The sequence below is a fragment of the Lontra canadensis genome, unplaced genomic scaffold (genome assembly GCF_010015895.1).
Source record: "Lontra canadensis isolate GAN:19392208 unplaced genomic scaffold, GSC_riverotter_1.0 scaffold59, whole genome shotgun sequence".
NCBI classification, from domain to species: domain Eukaryota; kingdom Metazoa; phylum Chordata; class Mammalia; order Carnivora; family Mustelidae; genus Lontra; species Lontra canadensis.
Window position 1 is genome coordinate 8,006,972 of NW_022631053.1, and position 21,450 is coordinate 8,028,421.

Sequence of the window (21,450 nt, forward strand, 5' to 3'; positions counted from 1 at the left end):
TCCCGCGGGAGCTATTAGCAGGACCCGGGGTGCGCGGGGGACAGGAAGGACCGGCTGGAAGAAGAGGGGGTGGCCGCCGGCGCGGGAGGAGCAGTCAGGAGCGTGCAGAAATTGTCCGGAAGAGAAACTAGGAGATGGAAGAGTCAGTGACTTTGAAAAAACAGCCTGTGAAGGTATTTCCCAAGGAAAACGAAAGCTCTGACGATCCGACGGGGAATGAACAAGGCGCACATGTTCCACCTCGGAGGTCCGGACAAAGTATCGCAGAATCACGCCGCTGCCTGACCACAGAGTGGAAGTCCTCTAAGACAATCATAACCAAGTTTAATTTTTTTGCTGTAGTAATTAAGACACGGGGAAAAGCGTAGTCTCGACGTGCCGCAGGGAAAACCTCTCCCCTAGGCGTTTTGTAAAAGCCGCCAGGCAGGAAGAAAGAGGTGGGCTTCCAAGTTAAGGACACTTCAACCTCCCCATAAGGTGTATTTCAGGTGGACAACGGTGCTGGGTGAAAACTCAATCCACCGCCACGCAGCCAAAGAACACTCTTCAATATCGGATTACCATAAAGATAGGGTTGCAAATGCCACGCAAACCACCTCACGTCCAGGTCCCCGAGGGACTCCTTCATTGTCCACCGCAGCTAAGCCCGTTCAGCCGCCAGAGGAGCGCCAACTCCAGCGCCTCACACACCGCGCCTGCGCACAATCTGCTGGGTGGGATGACAGCGCGCGGAAGACGTTTCCCAGAAGCCCGCGCCACTCGCTGCGGTTCTCCCTCCCACTCCCAGGCCGCGTGACGTCACTCCGCCCGCCACGTTCCTAGATCGCTAAGGGTGGTTTGCCAGCGTCCCCCAGTGGTCTGGTTGAGCGTTGCAGCAGAGCGCGCCGGGACCCAACAAGCAAGTAAGGAGAGCCGCTGCCGCCGCAGTCGTCACCGTAGCGCGCCGACATGTGGCGGCGCGGCTGAGCGGAGCGGAGGGGGAGAAAGGGGAGGACACGCGCGGGGAGGGGAGGGAGGAGGACAGACCAGGCGGGGGGAGGAGGAGCGGCGGTGGCGCAAGTCGCGCGGAGCAGCGCAGCCCGGGTCCGCTCTCTGCTCCGTCGCCACCTCCGACCCGGCGGGTAGAGCCGGCGTTCCAGCGACCCCCGGAACAACTCCAAGCGGACTAAGGAGTCCATGTTGGGGAACTTGGCGTCGTGACGGGGACCTAGGGACCTGCAGTGGAGCCGCCGCCGCTGGAGCAAGCGCCTCGACCTCGGCCTGAGGTAAACATGGGCCGACCCCAGGGGCGGATGGGCTCCGGCAGCTGTCGGGGCGAAGTGGGGGCTGTTACGGGCTGGCGCGGAGCGAAGGAGCGGGCCCGGGGCGACGGGAGGGCGGACAAAGTTTCGGAATCGCGCGCGGCCCAGGCGGCGTCCTGCGCTTGGAGGAAAGTTGGAGCTGCCTCTTGAGGCGGGGGAAGCTGCGGCGGGGAGGGCCCCTCTTCCTTCTCACTACCCGGCGAGGGAGGCCCCGCTCCGGCCGCCGCCGCCTCACTGGCGACACCCCGTCCCATTTCCTCCTTGTGGCCTACCCGGCTCCCGCCGCTTCTGCCCGCGGAGCCTGTCCCCGCCTGCGTGCGGGGTCCAGTTGTGGGGGGTGGGGTGAGGCAAGGGGCTCCATGACTGAGTCGGCACACATACACCCGCTCCCTGCAGTGGAAACGTGTCTTGCTGGGCTTCCGGGTGCTCCCCGACCCCCGAGTTCGCTTACTTAGAAGACTTTGCTTTTGTCAATAGTGTCCAAGCCCGCTTGTGAAACCAAACTTTACTGCGCCGTGACCTCTCAGTGCGCGAATAGGGAAGAGCCGGCGCTGCTAGGCATCAGCGTTTACCCCGGTCCTGAATTTCAAACTGCTCTCCCACCCCCAATTTAAAACCCGTTTCCTGGGCTGACAACAAAAGGGCCGATCTAAACTTCGCCTAATGAGTCGCCCCTCCTCACACCTAGGAATTTTGAACCATTAAAGATGCTTTTTAGAGATTGCTGGCCGTGTTGCTACCCACATATTTTGAAAAATTGTTTTGAAAGTAAATGCCTGGTTTAAGCAGTTGGTTAAAATACAGATTCAAATGTTGAATTGTAAAATACCCCTAACATATTTCTTTAGAGGATTTCTTACAGTGTCTGCCGAGTTGAGCGATTATTAGTTATTTTGGATCGCTTCTAACTAACATCTTCATTCATACCACCAGTGAAGTAAGATATTTAAGCAAAACTGATCAAAAAGTTTTTAATGTTTGGCTAGTGGGCGCTGATCTTAAATTTTCCCAGTTTCGGAATTTTCACTGAATTTCGGAAAAAGCATATCAATAGATGCATTTTTCATTTTAAAAGTTAATTTGAGCGTGTGACTGCTTACCTCAGGGGAATATTGAAGGCAAAACATTCTTAAGTGACTGGCAGTTTTTGTATTTTATTGGTAATCGTATTAAAATTTTGATAAGAATCAAATCTCTAGGCCATTGCTTTCTCTTTCTTGTTTCTTTGGCAGTTGGCTTAATCGTCTCACTTTTTTGCTGTTGGTTAAGAGCTGCAGTAAAAAAGTTTGTGGGATTATTATTTTTGTTGCTTTAAATTATTGGGCAGATGAAATTTTGAAATTGCCTTTGGATTTCTTTCGTTTTATACTCAAAGATAATCTGAATTTATAATTTTTTAAAAATTAGTTATTCTTGTTGTAGCTGCAGTTTTGCATTATAATATTTTTTGGTGCCTGCAAGTATATTAATAAAAATTCAGTTTTACTTCAGATGGTGACCTTTTTGCCTGAGAATTTGAGTACATCAAAATAAAAAAGATTTTGAGTACATTTTAAGATTTTGGTAGGATAAGATTTGGATGTTTGCTTACGCCTAGTGTACTCACATTCTAAAAACATTCTTCAGTATGTCAAGGGGGAATACATCTGTAGAGGAAAATAGAAAAATTGTTCATAAATATAATGCCTGCCTCAAATGTGTAATGAAAAAATTTTAAGAGTGATTTTTTTGGTATGTCTTCAGGTGGTGGTACTGGGGTCCATGAGTTAAGATTGAAACTCTTCAGGGGTCACCCAGCTTCCCCATTATTTTTTGGGCCCTAGCCTGTGCTTAGGCAATTTTCCTGAAAAGCTGTGCTGTTGATTAGAGGTAAGAGGAAACAACAGTTCAGTTGCCTCATGTTGTTGATTTACCATCAGTAGCATGTTTTAATAGTAGGAGAAGTATTTACTACTCATCAATTTAATACTGAACTTTTTAGGTACACCTGTGAGATACCGTTGTGAAACCTAACCAGAGAGTGGCAGATGTAGACGTAATAAAAAGAGTCAGCCTTAGAATAATTTTCACTGTAGCTTCCCTTTAGCAAGGTCTGCCATCATTTACCCTTGCCTTTTAGTGATGTACACTGGATCCTGACTTACTTTGCCCAGTGAAATAAAGAAGGTTAAATTCTAAATTCTTAGTTATACCCTTTGTCCAAAGAATAAATTAGTAGCTTTGCACCTTATCTTGCATTTGAATTTTACTAACTGGTAATAGTACTGAGTAGAGCTCAGAGTTAAAATACCTGGTATTCTCTTAATATTTCCAAGACTTATCTTTGCATTTTCATTATTGTCTTTTTTTAAATCTGTGGCTTTGTTAATTCTGGTGCTTAGGCATATGCAGTTTTACTATAAAATGTAAAAACAGTGCCATCATCTCTTACTTACAAAATAGTTTCCTAAAAAGTCTCACGATGATCTTTGCTTAGTATATGGTCTTTAACACTCAGCTGCCAGTGTGATCTTGATGAAGTTTGTCAAACCATGTCACTTGTCTTCTCAAATGGCTTCCCTTCTCAGTCATAGTAAAAATCCAAGTCTGTGGTTTACCAGGCTCTGTGTGTTTTGAGTCTCTTCTTCCTCTCTGACTTGATTACCTCACTCTGTTCCACCAACTTCTACTCTGCTACTAAAGTTTTCTCTGACTACTCTGTATAAAATAGCAGACCTTGCTCCCACATTTCCTATCACTTTGTAAGCCAGATTTTCTCCGTAGCGTTAATCACTTTCTAACATACTGTATAAATTCCTATCTTAAGTTTATTGTATTTCTCTTTCACTTTCGTGAATTTCTGTGAGAACAGGGTTTGTCAGTTTGGGTCATTGTTTTGTCCCCAAATACCTGAACAGTACCTGATATGTAGTAGATGCTTATATTTAATATTTAATAGGTCAACCTGCTTTCAGCTGGAAACATTAAAAATAGTAATTGTGGTTCAAAACTTTAAACTATGCAAGTTTGTCTTTTGCATGAACTCTAAATTACTTGTATTCATGGTTTATATTCAGTTCAGGGGAAATTTTCAGAGGAGAGTATGATCGAATGTGATCTTAAAACTGATCTGTCAGGATATAAATGGAACTAAGGATACTTAGCTAAGGGTAAAGTGGTATAACTGTCTTACTGTCTAAAATGTTGTTGTTTAGAAGCCAAATTGGACTTATTTTTGGTAGTTCCAGGAAGTAGAATTATGATTGTGGTAGTGGGTATCAAAAGGGAGGAGAAGCAGCAAGAGTGGGTATAGGGAGATTAGCACTCTTGCAGTAGTAGTACAGAAGAGATGGAGGATAGCTTGAATTAGGATGAGAATTGTGGAGGTGGGCAAAAGTGAATTTAAGTGGATTTAAGATCACCAGGCCTCTGTTGATGGGCAGAAAGTGCGGGACATAGAAATTTCAACCATCAACTCAGGGAAACAGCTGGGTTGATGGTGATACCACATAAGGTCCAAAGTGCTTTTGATTCTGGCATATTGGATTTTTTTTTTTTTTCTTTTAAAGAGAGACAGATCACAAGTAGGCAGAGAGGCAGGCAGAGAGAGAGAGGAGGAAGCAGGCTCCCCGCTGAGCAGAGAGCCTGATGCGGGGCTCAATCTTAGGACCCTGAGATCCTGACCTGAGCCGAAGGCAGAGGCTTTAACCCACTGAACCACCCAGGTGCCCCTCTGGCATATTGGATTTAAGGTATCTCTGGAACTTTCAGATGGAAATTACATAATATGGTTCTAAATTTCAGAGAAGAGGTGTGAGCTGAAAATACAATACTGGAGTCTCTGATATAGATAGTTGAAACTACAGGTGGAATTGCCTAAGGGAGGGAATATAACTTGAATGGAATCACAGTGGCCTCTAACATTTAAAAAAAAAAACAAAAAAGTATGCTGGAGGACTGTAAGCTCCCAAAGAATACTGTGAAGGTCAGAGAAGTATGAGTTGAGTGTGGTATTAACAGAAACCAAAGGAATAGAGTATTTTAGGGGAAGAGTAATCAGTAGGGTCAGGTGTTGATGAGAGTTGAGTAATGTAAAAGTTTAAGATTTTTTTCTTAAGTTTTATTTATTTGAGGGAGAGAGAGAGAGAGAGAGAGAGCGAGCGTGGCAGCACAAGTGGGGAGGAGAAGGAGAAGCAGGCTCCCCGCTGAGCTGGGAGGCCAGCTCAGGACTCCATCCTAAAACCCTAGGATCATGACCTGAGCCAAAGGCAGATGCTTGACTGACTGAGCCACCCAGGCCTCCCAAGATTTTTCTTTTTTAGAGACACAGAAAGAGGGGGAGAGGAAGGGAGAGTCTTAAGCAGGCTCCATGCCCAGCACAGAGCCCAACAAGGGCCTCCATCTCTGCCCTGAGATCACCACCTGAGCCAAAATCAAGAGTCAGGATGCTTAACTGACTGAGCGACCTAGATGCCCCAAGAGCAAAAAGATTTTTTAGTTGAATTTAACTAGGAGCTTATTGGCATTTTGAATAAACAAGATAGTAAGCTGCTTATTTTCAAATTGATGTTCCTGTAATTACTTAACTAGTAAAAAAAACTGAGATCAAAGATTAAGAAATTATCTGTCCACATTATAGAAGAGACCTAATGTTTGTCAGACATTTGTTATTTGCCAATGACGCTGTTTTATACATTTTACATAAACTTGCATTTGACCTTTTCAGCAGCCTTGCAATGTTGGGTGTATTAATCCATTTTACAGAAAGGAGTCTGAGGCTCTAGAGAAGTTAAATGACTTGCTAAGTGTCAGGGAACTTGTTAAGAAATAGATACTCAAGTCCATCTGACTCTTGGGCCTTTAGTTATTCGTTGTATCAGTTGGTCTCTCAAACTCTGCGTCAGTCCTATATCCAGTAGTAGACTTTTCTGTGATGTTTGAAACGTGTATCTTGGCTACAGCTAATGTGGCTGTTGAGCTTTTGAAATATGGCCAGTGCAGCCGAGGGAAGGAATAGCCGTTACGGTGCAGATAGAGATCAAAAGTCATTAAGAATCCCATAAATAATAAAGTAGAGTCTTTTCTTATAAGAAGAGGTGGAAACACATATTCTTCATTCTGCTTATATGTTCATTTTAGGTGCTATAAATGAATATTGTAGACAGTCTTTTTTTTTTTTTTTAACAATTTTAAACTTTCAGAAAATTCTAAGTACAATACAAAGGACTTTTTCCCCTGAACCACTTGAGAGTAAGTTGCAGACACAATCCTGCTTAAGTCCCAAATACAAGTACAGAGAAGTTTTTTCAAACCCTGAGCCATTTGGGAGTAAGTTGCAGATGCCTTCTCATCACCCCAAACAAGGATAAGGACTTTGTTTTACATAAATATATAAAAATCAGGAAATTAACATTGGTGTATTACTACACTTTAACTCTCAGACATCATAGAGGTTTTCCAGTTTCCACAGTAATTTCATTTGTTAACAAGAGGATGCAGTTTGGATTTGTGTTGCATTTAGTTGTAATGTCTTTTTACACTTCTACCTAGAACAATCCCTCAGTCGTTTCTTGATTTGTATAACCTTGGCACTTTAAAAGATTGCAGGTTAGTTTTGTTAAAGGTCTCTCAATTTAGATTTGCCTGGTATTTCCTCATGGTTGGGTTCAAATTGTGCATTTTTTTCCCTTAGGAGTGTCTCAGTAATGATGCTGTGTTCTCATTGCATCCTATTGGGTGGCATACCATTTCTGTCTGTGCTGTTATTGATGATGTACGCTTTGATCACTTGATTAAGGTGAACTCTCTCAAGCTTCTTCACTAAAGTTTATTTTTCTTTTTAGTAACTAACAAGCATTTTGTGGGGAAGTATTTTGATACTTTATAAATAGCCCATTCTTTATCATATTTGCTGTTTATTCTCAGATTGTCCCAGCTTTGACCAATGAAAGCCCCTTCAAGCTGGTTTCTGTGTCTTTTGACTTGCTTTGAGTGCTTCCTTACTGTTTGACACGAGAAACTGTTCTAGGGTCACCTTGCACATACTTTCCCTGCTGTGACCCTGGAATCAGCCATTTCTCAAGGAGGGATTTCTTTTAGTGGAGAAAGGTATTTAGAGAACCAAGATTTGGGTGCTATTTTTATTTCTGTATATATAAAAAACCATGAGCTGGTACTAATTTTCCAGTTTCAGTGTTTGTTTTCCAATGTTTGTTTTCATTTTCTCCCTTTTCAAATTTATAACTCCCTTCTCTCAGAAGGAGAAACCTGACCCAGTATCCTTAGTGTGTTCACTTATGATCAATCACCAGGATGTAGCCAAATGTTGCATAACATTTTCACTCTTCTTAAGGCTCTGATGATTTGTGCCAGGAGACATTCCTCATCCTAGGTCCCTCAGATACCTCATATTGAGGATCTCAATGTTCTGCTTGAGTTCCAGTACCTCACTCTGGGCTACCTCATATCCTTCATATGGACACCTGGTGTTAACTTGGGTTCCAACACCTCCAGGCCAAATACCAACATACAGACATGTTTTCTTAAAGATTATATTCATATGTTTTTATAAAAGATTATCACACCAAAACATGTGAAAATTATGATTAAATAGGTTCTCAACTTTTAAAATTTAAATCCTCTGTTAGTGACATCTCTGTTAGTGATAATACTAATCTTCCTCCTTATTTTCCCATTTACTGAAGAGTTCTCAGATGTACTTTCAGTAGAGTCTTTTTAATAAAATTTTGACAGTAAAGTAAAAATTGGTTCTTTGGAGTCAGTCAGACCTAGCTTTGCATTCTAGTTGTCCCAGATAGTGATTGTCACCTTTCATTGGTGACTTAATCAGTGTCCTCACCTATTTTGATTTTTAAGGAACACTTACCTGAGTCCAGTGGTAATAGCAGCTAACTCCAATCCCTTTTGTTTCATACCTTTAAGTTAACCGTGTTTAGCAATTTTCAAGCCTTTTTAATGCAGTATTACTAGTGTACAATATTAGTGGTGTTTTAATTTTTAAAATGTTCTGTAGTATGAGATCTTGAGGATTAAATGTCCAAAGGCATGTCAGTTTATGGCCTGATATAAAGTAGGCATTTCCCTTACATAATCTTCTGCTATAAGTTCGTTAATATCTGTGTCTAGTAGATCTGGGATGAAACATGGCCTTTGCCCTTAAGGGGCTTAGTCCTAATCAGGCCTTCTTAATTTGCTCCCCAGTGTTCCTCCATTTTTTTCCTAATTAGTTTCCCATACTTTCCTCTCTTTCTCCACTTTCTGCTGCTGCATTATTTCAAAACACCCAGTTTAAACATGTCAAATTAGTTAAATGGGATCAAGATGTTCTTTTCCTTAGTGATTTCCTACTTTTTACAAAACACAATTTAAGGTCCTACCTTGGACTTAAACTTTAAGTCCCTTTACATTCTGGCCCATAATTATATCTTTACCCTTATCTCCTATTGCTGTACTAAATGAATTCTTTCTGACTAAATTGGTCCTGAAAAATGCTTGTAGTTCACATTTGGCACTTAGCATATGCTATCTTGTTCATCTTTTGTATGCTACTTCTCTAGCTCTAGTTTTTGCAGCAGGGAGGGTTTTAGTATCCTAATCTGTCTTTGTATTCCAAGCCAGGCTCAATGCCCTGGCCATTTTAGTAGTTTAGCTGCTTAAAGTAAACGAAAACAGAAACAAATATTCAAGAGAGCAGCCACAGCATCACTGCTTTGAAAATTCTCTGGGATCAGTGAAACAGCTTACAAATGATAAATGATCTGTTAACATAAATATACTTGTAACACTATTTTGTATGCCTAGATGGCCTGTCAAGAAAATTGTTTCTTTAAATTATTGTTCTAATAGGGAATAAATATTAATAACTTTAAAAATTTGTATGCTATCATTCACCTGAAAACCTTATCATAGAAGAGCCTTCAGATGGGACAGCTTAAATGCACTAAGGCCATATTTCTTTAGGAACTGTTGTACGTGTTCAGTTTCTTAGACATCATTATGAGTAGTATGAGGGAGATGTGTGAAATGGAAAATAGCTTTATTGTTTCAAAACTGCTACAGGAGTAGTTAAAACTAAGTGAAGGAGACACAAATCCAATCAAGCCTCTAAAAGAAGTTAAAAATATATTTTATATTACTATCGCCACTCCAGCTTCTTTGATTACTGTTTGCATGGCGTATCTTTTTCTGTACTTTCATTTTAACCTGTGTCTTTATATTTAAAGTGTATTTCTTAAAAAACAAAACCAGACCTATAAAAACAGAGAACAAACTGATAGTTGCCAGAGGGGAGGGGAGGGTGGGAGGCTGGGCAAAATGGATAAAGGAGAGCAGGAAATACAGGCTTCCAGTTATGTAATGAATAAATCACAGGAAAAAAGGCACAGCATCTAGACTATAGTCTTAATATTGTAATAGCATTGTATGGGGACAGATGGTAGCTACACTTGTGGGGAGCATAGCGTAACATATAAAGAAGTTGAATCATTTTGTTGTATACCTGAAACTAATGTAACATTGTGTGTCAGCTAGACTCAAATAAAAGTTTTTTTTTTAATCGAGTTTCTTGTAGACAGTATATAATTTGTGTAAAATCTAATCTGACAATCTCTCAGTTAGTATGTTTGTTATTTATATGTAATTATTGATATGATATACTAATTTGTTTCCCATTTCCTCCTCTTTTTTCAATTAAGTGAATATATTGGATATTCTACTTTAAATTTATCTGTTGACTTTTTGACTATATCTCTTTGATTTATGTCTTTGTGGTTGCCTTAGGTTTACTCTTGACAACTAGAAATGTGTCTAGCTTGATTTGAGATATGCTATAAATGGAAAATACACACAGATCTCAAAGACTAGTTTACTACCACAAAAAGAATATAAAATGTTTCATTTAATAAGGTTTTTACTGGTTAATATTTGGACATTTTGGGTTAATAAAATATACTAGATTGATTTTATCTTAAATATGACTACTAAAAATATGAAATTATATGTGGCTCACATTGTATTTTTATTGGACAGTGCTGCTCTGGGAATTATATATATATACTGAAATATTAACAATCTATTTAGAGTTAATATTTACAATTGTAGAAGCCAAACAACTCCTCCAGTGACCTTTATGTTAAAGTTGTTGCATGTATTACATGTATATGGAGTGCAAACCCCACTAGACAATAATGTAACTTTTGTTTGCAGTAATCATGCTTTTTAAAGAATTTGAGGAGAAAAATAGTCTCTTATCTGTATGTGGCTATTGACTATTTTTCTTCTTTGTTAGTGGAATTTCAAGTTTCTTGTTACCATTTCTCCTCAGCTTGGAGAACTTCCTTTAGCATATCTTTTAAGGTAGCCTTGCTGATGATAAATTCTTAGTTTTTCTTTTTTTATTATATTAATTTTATTAACATATAATGTATTATTTGCCCCAAAGGTACAAGTCTATGAATCATCAGGCTTACACATTTCACAGCACTCACCGTAGCCCATATCTCTTTTGTTTTTCTTCATTGAAAATGCCTTTTCCACTTTCATTTCTTTTTTTTTTTTTTTTTTAGGATTTTATTTATTTATTTGACAGACAGAGATCACAGGTAGGCAGAGAGGCAGGCAGAGAGGAGGAAGCAGGCTACCTGCCAAGCAGAGAACCCGATGCGGGGCTTGATCCCAGGACCCCGGGATCATGACCTGAGCTGAAGGCAGAGGCTTTAACCCACTGAGCCACCCAGGCGCCCCATCCACCTTCATTTCTGATGGATTTCTTTACCAGATACAAAATTCTAGGTTAAGAGTTAATTTTCTTTAGCACTGAAGGTGTCCTGCCTTCGTAGATCCTGTTGTTTCTGATGAGAAGTTTGCAGTAATTTGAATCATTAATTTCATCTGTATGTTGTGTTTCCCTATTTTAAAGATTTTTTTTCCTTCCCCTTTGCTTTTTTGTGGTTATGATTTTTCTAGACATGTTTATCCTTTGAGTTAATCCTATTTGTTATCTCCCCAAATTTGTGAATTTTTAAATTTGGGAAGGTTTTGGAAATTATTTCTTCAACATTTCTTTTTGTTTGCTTTTTTCTTTTCTTTTCTTTTCTTTTTAAATGTACTAATCTCTTTCTCTTATTTTTCTGAAACTCAGATGACATAAATAGAACTTTGGATATTGTCCATAGGACCCAGAGACTCTTCATTTTCTTTCAGTCTTTCACTTCTCTGTTCTTCAGATTAGATCAATTCTTTTGATACATCCTCATATTTACTGACTCATTCCTTTGTGTTTTCAATCTGCTGAGATCTTCAGATACTGTATTTTTCAATTCTAAAATTTCCATTTGTTTCTCAATTTTTTTATAGCCATTATTTCTCTCCTGAGAATCTCTGGCTTTCCATTAATTTCCTTTAATATATAGTTACCCAGATTAATACCTGTTTTCTTTTAAGCCCTTTTAACAAAGGGCTAGTTGAGTTCCAATCCTGATACTTAGAACAGGCTTTGTGACCTTAGACAATTTACTTAATTTCATTGTATATAGGATGGAGAAGTTTTCACAAAATACTATAAAAGTTAAATGAGATCATTTAGGAAATGTCAGAAAGTAATATCTAGAAATAGTGTGGAATGCATACCTGAAAGTCCAGCTCTTGGGGCATTTGGAACATTTATAATAAGATTACAGTTAGGAAAGAATCCCAGTTACCTGCCCATGCCTGATGTTAATGTAGAAGAGTGTTCTTTCTTTTTCATTTTTTAAGTGAGTTTTCATAGTAAGTGATAACATATTTTCAGATTAGAATAGTAATGTTTTATAGAAGTAAGATGAAATGTCTCTTTTTTAAGTTATGTATGAAATATTCATTTGAGAATACATTGATTATATACTTAGGTAACATACAACTGTACTTATCTGAGACAACTGCCTAGGTGAGTTTAAGAAATTCAGATTATAGGCAGAACTGGAGTGGAGAGAGTGTGAATGTCCTGCTCACTACACTAAACAATTGCTTTTTTCTTTTCAGTACTAGTTTCACTAAGCAATTTGTACCAATTTACAAAGGGTTAGAGAATGACATTTCTTGAGGAACCAAAGAGTGACCTTTCACATCTTTGCAGAAAAGAGACTAATTTCTGAAATTGAAACTCTATAATTAAGGTTTTTAAAATCTTGTTTAAATAAAGTATTTCAGAAATAGTGTTTTGAACGTTGTCCTTTTTTTCCCTGTTACATGTGAAATCCATTTCCATTCCACTGTAACAAACATTTGTATGTGGTCATTTATTGTCATTAACTCCTCTTTGATTCTTAGGATTTGTTTATTTATTTGCAAGTGTTTTCTGTGCTATGTATGTTTTGGGGAGGTAGGTAGGCAAGGATTGCCATTTCAGGTTGGGCATCTTTCTAAGGTAGAACAAAGGTGAAGTTAAAGATATAATTGATAGTTATTCTGTTTTGGATTAGAAAAAAAAAGATGAAAAGATAACAGTTCCTTTACTTCCCATACTTCCATTCAGGACGAATTTTCTTCTTCTTGCCAGATAAGAGGGTATGGTGCTGTTGATCCCAAGGGCTCCCCTATAGCTAGTCCTCCTGGGAAGTTTGGTTGTGAGATGAGTCTCTACCACTGCACTGTTCTTTTGTTCTTTGTCCGTAGTAGGCATAACACTTAATCTTCTCAATGTAAATTCTGCTTTTCCACATTTATAACTCTTCCCTTCAAGGGACCTGTAATAGGCATTGAGGCATTGTTGATGGAAAGAAACCAAAAGAGTCAGAGTGTTAGGTTTGCCTTTAACCATTTGATTAGTTATGTCATCTTGTTTTAGTAAATAGGGATGAGAAAATGGAGATGAGAATCTTGAAGACAGGTGAAGATTGCACAATCAGTTCCTCCTCTCTCTTCTGTCCGCCATACCTTAAGCAGGGGTGGTGGGGTTATTAGAGAAGAATTGCATAAATATGTATTGAAATTATTGGAGGATATATCACATGATACTGCTTTATAATGTTTTTCATTTGGAGAAATAGTGGAAGCTTTTCCTATGATTTTCTTATCAACCTTTTCATGATGAAAAGTAGCCAGGCACATAGAAGACACTCATTTTTCTTTTTTAAACAAAAGTATTGCTTCATAGATATATTCTTTTCATAGAGTGGACACCTGTCACATTAAAGTGTAACCCACAGGCACCTCCGTGGCTCAGTCAGTTGAGCGTCTGACTCTTGGTATCAGCTTAGGTCATGATCTCTCAGAGTTGTGGAATTGAGCCCTGGGTTAGGCTCTGTGCTCTATGCGGAGTCTGCTTGAGATTCTTCCCTCCATCCTCTATCTCCCTCTCTGCTCCTCCCCCTGCTTGCTCGAGTGCACACACTCTAAATTAATAAATAAATAAAGTCTTAAAAAAAAAAAATGGATCACCAACTGGATCACCCAATTGGAAGTCAACTGTAATGCTTGTCTTCCCCCAAGTAGTGAAAAACTCGTCAGCTCCATACCATTACTAGGGTCTTGGAACTGATCCGTAACACTGCCTTAGAATTTGATGGAATTGTGAGGTTGTGCCTGTTGCTTTTAATCTGTTTCTCCACAGCCTTTAGAATACATGACCTTTGACAGAAATACAGGAACCAGAAATAGAAAAATTAGATACCTCCTCTCAAGCTCATCAGTGACAATGATAGTCTTTACTTATAAAACATTTTCAATTTTACTAACATTAGTAAAATTGACCTTTTTTGGTTTTGTTGTTCTTTGAATTTTAATACACATGTAGGTTTTTATTACCATCACGAGTCAGGATTCAGAATGGTTCCATTACCTCCTAAAAGCTCCTTCACACTATCTTTGTAGTTAAACCCTACTCAAACTCGAGTGACAACTAATCAAAGAATTCTTTGTCATTGCAGTTTTGACCTTTTGAGAATGTCATATAAATGCAGTTGTGTAGTATGTAACCTTTTGACAGTGGCTTCTTTGAGTATATTGCCTTTAAGATTCATTCAAGTTGGTGAGTGAAGTCCATTCCTTTTTTTTTTAAGACTGAGTGGTATTTCATTGCATGGCTGAGGGTACCATAGTTTATTTTTTGTTAAATCTAGTATGTCAGTTTGTTCTTTCCTTTTACCATCTTTGTCTGGTTTTACTATCAGGATAATGCTGGACTCATAAAATGAATTGGGAAGTACTTATCTTCCATTTTCTGGAGGAGATTGTGTTGAACTGTTGTTATTTCTTAAAATTCAGGGAAATTATCTGGGCCTGGAGATTTCTTTCTTTCTTTCTTTTTTTTTTTTTTTTGGGGGAAGACTGCAGATTTAATTTCTTTAAACAGTACTAGGTCTATTTAGTGCTGTTTGCTAAAGGATTTTTATTGATTTTTCATTTCAAAGAATAGGCTTTTGGTTTCATTGATTTTTCTGTTTTTGATTTCATTGATTTCTGCTCTCTAATTCTTTCCTTCTGCCTGCTTTGTATATCTTTTTCTTTTTCAAGTTTTTTAACATAGAAGTTTATTTGAGACCTTTTCTGATGTAAATACTTTGCAGTTATGCTTACCCTGCATATCACATTTATAACTATGGATATATTTGGATTTAGTTCTACTATTTTATTTTTTTATTTTTGAGATAGAGAGAGCACATGCATGTGCAAGGGGCTAGGGAGCAGAGGGAGAAGGAGAGAATCTTAAGCAGGCTCCATGCCCTTGGTGAGGGGCTTGATCTCACCACCCTGAGATCATAACGTGAGCTGAAATCAAGAGTCAGATGTCCAACTGACTGAGCCACCCAAGCGCCCCCATTTTATTTTTTTGGTTCCCTCTTTGTTCTTATGTAATCTCTTTCTTTGGGATATATGAATGTTTTTTAGTATTCCATTTTAGTTTATTGTGTTTTTGCCTACATATCATTTTTTTAGTGATTGCTCTAAGGATTATAATACATACATTTATATTTTCACAGTTTCCTTAGAATCAATATTTTATCACTTCAAATGAAATATAGAAACCTTATCATGCATGTTGGTCCCTTTCTCCTTTATGTTGCAGTTGTCTTGTGTACATCTACATCAACAGGAAATCTTACTAGAAAATGTCGTAAAAAAATAAATAAATAAAATAAAGTGTTGCTTTTCATTGTCAGATATGTTTTAAATAATTCAAGAGGAGGGTAGTTAATTATATTTATCCAGGTATTTATTATTTCTGTTGCTCTTCCATCTTCACAAGCCCAACTATGGTGTGTCTAGGCATGGATTTTATCCTTTTTGGGGTTTGTGAGCCTCTCGAATTTGGAGGTTTATATCTTCCATCAAATTTGGGAGTTTCTGGCCATTATTTCTCTTCATCTTCCTTTTTTTCTGCATTGAACTCATTTTTTCTCCTTGGGCTCTTGACATGAATGTTAGGGTTTTGGTGTTGTCCCAGGTCCCTGAGGCACTAATATTTTTTTCAATATCTTTTCTGTTGCTCAGATTGGGTAATTTCTGTTGATCTGTCTTTAAGTTCACTGGCTTTCCATTCTGCTATTAAGTCTGTCCTGTGTATTTTTCTATTTGTTATTGCATTTTTCAGTTCTAAAATTTTCATTTGCTGGTTCTTTATATTTTGTGGGTTTTTTGTTTGTTTTTGCTGTGACTTTCTAGTTTTCCATTTGTTTCAAGAGTATTTGCTCTTGTGCAGCATTTTTTTTAACCTGCTTTAAAGTCTTTGCCAGATAATTCACCCAGTGCTCTAAGATCTGTGTTATCTCAGTGTTGTTTTCTGTTGGTTCTCTTTTTCCCACAGGAGTTTGAGATTTTTTTGTTCTCTCTGCCAAGTAATTTTGGGTTGTGTTTTGGAGATTTTGAACATTATGCTATGAATCTTAGTGTGTTGCTTAAATGCTGCAGAGACTTGATGTTTTTGTTTGGATAGGCAATTGATTCAGTTAGGTTTTAGGCCACAATTCTAACCAGCTTTCTTCAGGTTGTAGTTTTATTTTCTATTTTTACTTTTTTTAAAGAGTTTATTTATTTATTTGTCAGAGAGAGAGAGCGCGCACAAGCAGGCAGAGTGGCAGGCAGAGGCAGAGAGAGAAGCAGGCTCCCTACCGAGCAAGGAGCCTGATGCTGGACTCCATCCCAGGACCCCGGGATCGTGACCTGAACCAAAAGCAGAGGCTTAACCTGAGCCACCAAGGTGTCCCCAGGTTGTAGTTTTAATCTCAGTTCTGTTTTCAAAACCTTTGTAGTACGTTTGGATTTTTCCCATAATGTGTATTACCCAGTAGCCAATCTGTGATTTTCATGGGGGTTTATCCTATATTTTTTTTAATCTTCATAGTCTATGGTATGCTGCTTGAGGTTAAACCTGTAGATGAACAGCTCAGGGGTGAGCTAGGAGTTCACAGACAACTTATAAGTTACTTAAACTCTTTCCCATCTTTTATGCTCGTGGTGTTTTCTAGATCCTTGGACACCCTGACCCCCTCCCACCCTGTCCTCTGGCTGGAAATCCCAGTCTCATTTCATTAATTACACTGTGGTATATACTTTCTACAATTGCATCTGGAGGCAAGTGACAGGAAGACAGGAGGAAAATTCAGATTAGTCCAGTTTCTTCAGTCATTGACGATGGTACCTTTCCCTCAGAGTTTTCTGCTGGCCCCACTGCCTGCCACTGTTGCAGCTGTCACGACAGGATTGCTTGGGAATTGGGTCATGGGGAATGAGAAACAGAAAAAAAGAGATTTCCCTTACTCTTTCTAAACAGTTAGGCGACCCCTTTTCCACTCTTTGGACAGAGACAGAGGGCCTTTCCTAGGGCTTTCTCTTTTACTGCTCTTTCTCTCTCTCTCCTGTTCAGAACAGCTTTTTGGGTTTTAGGTTGCATTACGCCCAGGCTGGGGACAAAACTAGATGGAAAAGGCATGAGCTCACTACCAGCCTGAAAATATATCAGATTCTGGCCTCTTTCTCAATCCACCTGCTGTTATTTACTTTCAAAATTTCAATTAGCTGCTCCATTTATTCTGTCTGGGTTTTATAGTTTCAGTCAGTGAGATTAACAAGCTGGAATGTGCTTACTCCATTTTACCCAGAACCAGAACTCCCCAGTTTACTTACTGCCACTTTCAGAATGCAATGGCAACTTTGAATCTCCTTATTTCATTTATATATGGTTTATCAGTAACATTTTTTTAACATGTAAGAGTGCAAGCCCTATTTTTTTTTTAAAGATTTTATTTATTTATTTGACAGAGATCACAAGTGGGCAGAGAGGCAGGCAGTGGTGGGGGGGGAGCAGGCTCCCTGCTGAGCAGAGAACCCGATGTAGAGCTCGATCCCAGGACCCTGAGACCATGACCCGAGCCGAAGGCAGAGGCTTTAACCCACTGAGCCACCCAGGCGCCTCCAGTGCAAGCCCTATTGAGGAGATGATACTACATTAAATGTAAAAGGAAATAGGAAAATTAATTTCTCTTTTAGAGCATAGTCTTCATGAAATCTAATCTTCCATAATTATATTACATTTGAAAAAACTTTTCCTATTTCCAGTTTAGTCTATGTTTTCTGCCTGAGGATTTGCAGTTCCCTTCACTTTGGAAATTTTTTTCTTTAGTCATTCTAACCTTTTAAAAATGATTTGCTTAGTGGTGCCTGGGTGCTCAGTTGGTTAAGTGTCTGCCTTTGGCTCAAATCATGATCTTAGGGTCCTGGGATTGAGCCCTGTGTTGGGCTCCCTACTCAGTGGGGAGTCTGCTTCTCTCTCTCTTCCTCTTCCCCTCCCCCTCTGTTTGCATGCATCCTCTTTCTCAAATAAATGGAATTAAAAAAATAATTTTCCTCTAAATAATTAGGTTATTGGTCATTGTAGATCTTAGTATGAGGTGATATGCTTCATATTAGTGGACACTTGGCTCTCACAAGATGTTGCAGACACTCCACAGGAATTTTAGAGACATTCTGAAGCATATCTTCACTTCCTAGATTGATATGGGAAGCCGATTTTATTATAAGACTGATAAGTGTAGATGACTTCATCTTTTTTATTTTCAGTTTCTTTGGTAAACAACAAGATAAAAGATTATTTGGTCATCAGTGAATGGTGCTTGGAAAACAAGCTTTTTTCTGGGTGTAGGCTCAGAATGAAGGGCATGAGTCAATGAATTGAATATGAAAGATTTCCAGAAATTCCTGTTGTTGATCAGCTGCTGACAAGCAACCAAATCACTGAAAATCTTATCAAAAACTAAATTAGAAAGTAGTTGCAGGGACTGATTGTGCAGTAGTAACCGAAAGAAGAGCATGTGTCTTATCTGTTCAGGCTGCTATAACAAAACATCACAAACTACGTGGCTTATGAGCAGTGAAATTTATTTCTCAGAGTTCTGGTGGCAGAATGGTTGGGTGAGGGCTCTTTTCCAGGTCACAGACTTTCCCTTGCATCCTCATGTGGTAGAAGGGGCTTGGGATCTCTCTGTAGCCTCTTTTATAAGGTACTAATCCCATTCATGAGGGTTCCACTTTTATGATTTAAGCACTTCCCAAAGGCCCCACTTACACCATCACATATTCAGCATTTTAACATGTGAATTTTGGGGGATGCAAACATTCAGACCATAACAGCATGTAAATTAGTTCACTAAAACTAAAATTGGTTGAAAGTCTTAGGTTTCATATCCATTTCAGTTTTATTATTGGTAGTTATAAAGGTGGGGTGAAGTTGAAACTATTGGTAGAAATGAAAATTTTGTTGCTGTTTTTGTAAATACATATCATAATTTGCTCGTTCTTCATTGTACTTTTTTTTTAAAGATTTTATTTATGTATTTGATAGAGCGCAGTTGGGCAAGGTGGCAGACAGAGGGTCAGGCGGAGGGTCAGGTGAAGGAAGAAGATAAGCAGGCTCACCGCTGAGCAGAGAGCCTCATGTGGGGCTCAATCCCAGGACCCTGGGATTATTGACTTGAGCTGAAAGCAGACATGCTTAACCAACTGAGGCACCCAGGTGCCCTGCCCCGATTATTATTTTAAATGTATGTTGTTCAATTAGACAATTAATATACTCAGATAATTGTGTGAAGTGTACTATTTTATAAAATTTTATAATTTACAAATTTATAAATTATAAATTTATAATTTATAAAATTATAAAAAAAGAGAAAAGATCCTTCTCTTTTACCAGTGTGTATGTGTAGCCATTGTCTGAAAACCTTTTTTGGAGGTTAAGCCTTTATGGTGTGGGGTTGGGCACAGTGTTATCTTTTATGTTTGCCCAATGGTCACTTCCATATAGGAAGTCTAACATAGCAAGCACATCAGTTTATCTATGTGCTCTGATTCACATGTGTCATTTGTTTTGAAAATTAAAATTCTTGGGGCACCTGGGTGGCTCAGATGGTTAAGAGTCTGTCTTTGGCTCAGGTCGTGATCGTTGGGGTCCTGGAATCAAGCTCCCAGCTCAGTTGGGGGTCTGCTTCTCCCTCTCCTGCCCCTCTCCTTATGCTCTATCCCACTCTCTCTGTCTCAAATGAATTAAAAAAAAAAATTAAAATTCTCACTATCATTTTAAAATTGGCAATTCCAGTTCCAAGTCCTTTAAAGATGGAAATGCTCCAATGGTACAGAGTGGTCAGGGGGTTAGAAAAATATATTTTTAATCTATTTGCTCTCAATTGGGAAGCCTTTTTTATATGTTGCAAGGATTTGGTGGTTATTATGTGCTCCTGTTATGTCTTGCACTTACCCCAATTACAGCACCTGCTTACTGTACTGTATTGTAATTTTTGATTTTTGTTTTTGTTAGGTATGTCAGTGCTTAAGGCCTAATGGTACCTAGAAAATAGGGGCACTGGCTAAGTATTTATTGAATGAATAAATATAGACTGCAGCAAAGAGGGGAGTCTGGTATAGGGCCTAACTGAAAGAAAGAGAGGGGGAACAAAAGAGAAAAGTGACTGTTGGTTAAGCATACTTAAGATCTGGAGTTCAGGAAGTAATTTAAATTCTAGTAGTTGTTGAATTTCTATATCTTTTCCTAAATTGTCTTTTTAGGTGATGTGGCCAGTCTATTTGTTGAGGTAGATCTTTTCTAATTCTCCGTTACTTTGTTTTCAACTGTTTTTTTCTTATATGCTGAAATGTGACTTGTGCTTCTCTCACTAAACAAAATGTTTTCATTGTTTGCTTCCATTACCTGTGAGTATCTTCATATTTGAAGGCATATACTTAACTGTGTCAAAATGTCTTCCATTCTAAATAAAATGTATTCACTACTCAAGGCCTTCTGGAATAAATCATTCTTTATATTTAATTGTTCTCTTTTATTCTGAACCCGAGATAAATAGGGTCACAGCTGGGTGAAAGTGAAGTAAAATAGGACTAATTTTCATAATTCCCTCCCCAGAATAATTTGTTGGAAAACTGATTACGTGACTGTTCCACCTGAAGAATCTTAAAGGTAAGAGGGCTTGTGAATATTTCCATACTTACGAAAAACTTAAAATGGCACTCGTAGATACTACCTTGGGAATTGTGGTTATAGCTTCACTTAACTATGTCTGACTTCTTTTTTGCTGGAGTTGCCATGTTAAAACATAGTGTTTTATCTCCTATACATATATAAAGTAGGAAATAGGAAGTTATAATAATCCTAGAACTATTTTCTTTAGAGTCCTAGATTTTGTCTTGCTGTGACATTTTTGTTTCTAGATAAATAGAATAAAGAACATATTTACCACATATAAGATCTGTTCAAAAAGCTATTTGACGATTTAAATTTTGTGAACTCTTTCCTTCTCACATTCTTTCTTATGTTGATATTCTTTGAAATGCAGTTGTTTTTAAAATAATCAAAATCTCATCCTAGTGGGAGTCATACAGATTAACTATCTTATATCCTATGATACATCTAAGATCCATTTGGGGTGGGGTGGTGTCTGTGCCTGTGTGTTAGTTGTTGAGTACTTCTTTTGTCGTAGTCTTGGTGCTAAGCACTTTAAAAGGATTATGTGATTATGTAATTTAGTCTTCATAATGACTGAAGTGGTTACTACATTTATCTCCATTTAATACATGGGGAAACAGGCTTAAAGACATTAAGTAAGTGGCAGACTAGTTGTGGTTTGAACCTAGACAGTTTTTTCCTAAAACCTGTGCTTAAAGGGACAGTCTG

At 38.6% G+C, this 21,450-nt stretch overlaps 1 protein-coding gene across 5 annotated transcripts in view; it reads left to right on the forward strand.

Annotated features, from left to right (window-relative positions):
• Nucleotides 1-1,037: 1,037 nt before the first annotated feature.
• SCAF11 (SR-related CTD associated factor 11) overlaps nt 1,038-21,450 on the forward strand; it is a 73,246-nt gene continuing 52,833 nt past the window's right edge. The window contains exons 1-2 of one of the 5 annotated variants that reach the window (XM_032876969.1): nt 1,038-1,265; nt 20,683-20,734. The gene's annotated coding sequence lies outside the window, so the exon portion shown is untranslated. Of the gene's footprint in view, nt 1,266-20,682; nt 20,737-21,450 lie in introns of all 5 variants that reach the window. The other 4 variants (XM_032876967.1, XM_032876965.1, XM_032876964.1 and 1 more) reach the window with 4 other exon arrangements.